The sequence below is a fragment of the Pteropus medius genome, unplaced genomic scaffold (genome assembly GCF_902729225.1).
Source record: "Pteropus medius unplaced genomic scaffold, Ma_sr-lr_union100, whole genome shotgun sequence".
Lineage (NCBI taxonomy): Eukaryota > Metazoa > Chordata > Mammalia > Chiroptera > Pteropodidae > Pteropus > Pteropus medius.
The window spans coordinates 577,319-581,816 of NW_024347864.1; the positions used below are offsets into that span (position 1 = coordinate 577,319).

The 4,498-nt window shown below is 38.5% G+C and overlaps 1 pseudogene; it reads right to left on the reverse strand.

Moving 5' to 3' along the window:
- Positions 1-216: 216 nt before the first annotated feature.
- LOC120615716 (uncharacterized) lies at positions 217-336 on the reverse strand (annotated as a pseudogene).
- Positions 337-4,498: the final 4,162 nt, after the last annotated feature.

Sequence of the window (4,498 nt, forward strand, 5' to 3'; positions counted from 1 at the left end):
ATTCTAGACGAGGAAGAGGAAATGAGTTCCTTTGTCAAAAATTGCTTGTCCATATGTGTGTGGGTTTATTTCTGGGCTCTCAATTTTTTTAATATTTTTATTTTTTTATTTTTATATATTTATTTATTTTTTAGGCGAGGCAACTCTTGGTTGACCTCACAGATTGCAAGGACCTTGTTAGTTTACAATCCCTTATTTTTTTACTTTTTATTTTTTACACTACAGCACCTGTTCTTCCTAAGTAGTCTCCCATCCAAGTACTAACCAGGCCCGACCCTGCTTAGCTTCCAAGATCAGATGGGAATCGGGCTTGTTCAGGGTAGTATGGCCGTAGACTGGTCTCTCAATTCTGTTCCATTGGTCTTTGTGTCTGTTTTTCTGCCGATACCAAGCCGTTTTGATTACCGTTGCTTTGTAGTATAATTTGAAGTCAGGCAGTGTGATACTTCCAGTGGTTACCAGAGGAAAAGTGGCGTGGGAGACAAGTAGAAAAGGATAAAGAGGGTCAAATATATAGTGATGGAAAGAGATTTGACTTTGGTTGGTGGATACACAATGTAATATACAGATGATGTATTATAGAATTGTATACTTGAAACCTATATAGTTTTATTAACCAATATCACCACAATAAATTTAATAAAATTTTAAAAAGAAGATATAAAAAAAGGCAGAAAACTGAAAAGCATGTCAGTAGAACAGAAACTGCAAGAGTTCAATGGTGATTGGATGGGTAGTAGGGATTGGGTGTGGAAAGTGGAAGGTTAGGAAGAGATTGTTGGAAAGGTAGGGGTTGGGTAAGGTAATGGAGGACCTGCTTGTGTGCTTCAGATTGTATTTGAAGAAATAATTCCCGCCCCAAGAAATTTCTTTGCTACTGCCAGGGTGTTGGGGGCACTAGCACTTCAGGGTCATTCAATCCAGTTTCAGGATGGGAAGTTTTCTAATCCTCTTGGATGATTTGAGGCTGGTCTGCAAGTTCATGGTAGGTTTGCTTCTAGCTTTTTCTGACTCCTAGAATGGCTTTCTATGGTCCACACCCTTGACAGGCCTTAGACTCTAAGACTTTTGTCTTCCTATTCTTGAGAATCAGTCAAAACATAACTCGCTCTCTCAGCTGCCGAGTCAGGATTAATTCCCCTGATCCGGAGGCCAAAGTAGCCTAAATGCTACGCTGTCACCTTCCTGAATTTCTTCTCAGATTAGACTCTCATCACTATTTTGTTACCTACTTGATGCTTTTAAGAAGATTATAAAAATATTTTGTCCAGCATTTTGGCGGAGAATTCTTCTTAATTCCCTAGGTCTCCTTACTGGGACTGGAGATTCTGTTGAGTTGCTGGTATAAGTTCATGATAAAAACAAATCTGAAGTGGACTCTCAGCACTGCTGAACAATCCTGATACATTGGATAGTTAATTCACTTCTTTCTCTGAGATAACTAATTTAGACCCTCTTCTTTCTCTTCAAAGTTCAGCACTCTCTTCAGTCTCTTCATTCTCAGCTGGTGCTCTCAATTCTTATTCCACTGAAGTATTAGAAACAAAACGAAGAGAATGGTTTTATCTTTCCACCATTTGTCATCATAACTGCAGCTCTACCTATGTATTTTTTCTATCCATTGGACGAAATATCTGCTCTTACTAGGGCTTCCTTATTGTTGAACCCTATCCCCTTGTGCGTACTCAGTGACTATTCTCCTGTCACTTATCCCTTTTTCATGTGTCATCTCCTTTTCTTTTCTGCATCATAAAAACATTCCCATCACATATTTAAGATGTCTCATATTAAAAACAGCAACAACAACCCTTTATTTAACTACAGCTTCCCCTTTGGCTAAGCAAAACTCCATAAAGGAGTTGTCTCTTATTTGATTCAACTTTCTTAACCTCCCATTCTCTAGTCACCAGATCCCAACAATGTTTTTCTCCCCAGCACGCTGCTGACATCTGTCATGATCGCTCTTCACCTCCATCTTGTTAAATCCAAAGGTCTTTTTACTTTTATTTTAAAATAATTTTAAATTTACAGAAAAATTGAAAGAGTAGAACAAAACCCACCCATATATTCTTCATTCAGTTTGCCAGTTGCTAAGTTTGCCATGTTGCCTTCATCATTCTCATTCTCTCTCTCCTCTCCCCTTTCTTCTCCCCACCCGCGATCCCTCTCCTTCTCTCTCTACCCGCTTCTTCTCTTGTGATACATATATCAGTCAATAGAGAGTAAGTGGCAGACATCATGCCCCTTTATCCCTAAATACTTCAGCAATATGTATTTCCTAAGGACATTCACTCATGTAGCCATGTTATAATGATCGAAAATCATATAAATACAATTCTATTATCTAATCAACACATTTTATTCAAATATTGCTAATTGCCCCAATAATGACTTTTATAGCGTTTTTTTTCTAGTTTAAGATCCAACCCAGGATTATGCCTTGCATTTCATTTTTGTGTCTCTTTAGTTTCCCTTTATTCTGGAATGGTTCCTTAGCCTTTCTTTGACTATCATCACCTTAACATTTTTAAAAAGCAGAAGCCAGATATTTTGTAGAATGTCCCTCAGTTTATCTGATGCTTCCTTATGACTAGATTCAACCTAGGCATTTTTGACAAGAACACTGCCTAAGTGATATCGATTCATCTTGGTGCCCCATACCAAGAAGCACGTAATGTCCGTTTGTCTCATTCTTGGTGCAAAATGATGGTTTTCTAAGTCATTATCCCATCTAGATTTCTTAGTTAGCATGTTAGGAAGAACTCTGTTTTCATCTATCAATCAATGTGGAACCATAGGTTTTTATTTTATTCAGTGTGTTATAATTCATTGCTATATGATGTATTTTGACGTTAAATTTATCCAGGTTTGGCCAGTGGAATCCTCTTCAGGTTGGCTCCTGTGAACTTTTAATGTATACCATAAATTTTCAAATACTTTTTAACTTTCTGGCACACATATACACACAATAATGTTTCAGGCTCATCTTACACTTTCTATATCCTAGCCCTGGAATCAGCCATTTTGTCCTAGGATCTTTGATTCCTTTTAGTGGGAAATGGTATTTAGAAATGAAGATTTGGTACTAGATGTTCTCATTGTTATTGTGGTGTAAACTTTTGCACTTGTAGAAGTTGGTGAACGGTTTCTGAAAAGCTATAATCTTTACATTGGATTCTTAAGCTTGAAGTCAACAGTCAGGCAATTGGGAAGGGAAGATGGCTATAAAATTGGTAGATCAAGGATGGATAGGAACCTGTCAGAAAGGACTAGAGCTTGTATTAGTCTAACATGGCCTATGCCTACAACTTTGATGATGTGGGTGTCGTACAGGAGCAGCTGACATTCTCTGTTATGGAGGTAATCATGCACCTGGTCCAGGAGTCAGAGAAGCAGAAGGCAGATAACATGAAAGGTGGAGCAGCTGCAGGCCCAGCTGCTTCTCTACATGAAGTGGGTGAGCCCACATGTGACAATGTGCATGAACTGCAACATCACCTGATGCCCCTGCACTGACCTACTGAGCATTAAAAAATAATATCACCTTCTGAATTTCACCAAAAATATCTCCTATGATCAACACTAACCAGAAACATTCAGAGAAAGGAATTCTGAGAAATAGAGAATACCTTAGGGAAGTTAACACATCACAAAGCCAACACACTGTTCAAAATAGATTCATTATTTTCCTATGTCCTCTTCCTCAGTAAAGAGCTCTTTTTAAAACTCTCCTTATTTCAGGATATACCATTACCATTCCCTAGTTGTCTAACCTTAAAACTTCTGTGTCACTTTCACCTTTTTTCTCACAGCAGCTTTGCCCCCTTCCACTCATGCCACAACCAGTTAGTCACCAAGTCTTGCCAATCTTAACTCATCAACTTTTTTCACCTTTATCCTCTTTATGCAATCCCATGTCCTACCCATGTCATGTCTGGTCCATGGACTAGAATCATTGGTCCCTCCCCACCCCATTCACCATCAGGGTGCATTTCCAAAATTTAGATAATGATATTATTTCTTCAATATAATATCTTTTACAGATCTTTTTTTTTTTTTTTTTTATCTACAGAATGAATTAAAACTCCCAAACTTGTAGATTGGATTGGCTTCAGCTACTGTCAAGAGAAATGCATGCTCACAAATACATGCTTTGTACAGATAGCTACAGTTCCCAGAATGAGACATGTAGAGCAGAACTGGTCTGCAGCCTAGAGCCAAGCTGAGCTGGACCCAAGCAGGCCCAGCAAAAATCAACCAAAACAAGCTAAACTTCAACTGACTCACCTGAGTCAGAAAATAAATGCTTGCTGTTGTAAGCTACTGACATTTGGTGGGGGTGGTTTGTTACACAGCATTATTGTAGCAATGACTGATTGATACATGTAATACACAAGCTCTTCACAATGTAAACTCAGCCAGACCTTTAGTGCCAATCTCGAGCCATTTTCTCCCATGCACCCATAGTAATACTTGTTCTCATGTACCGAGTATCTAC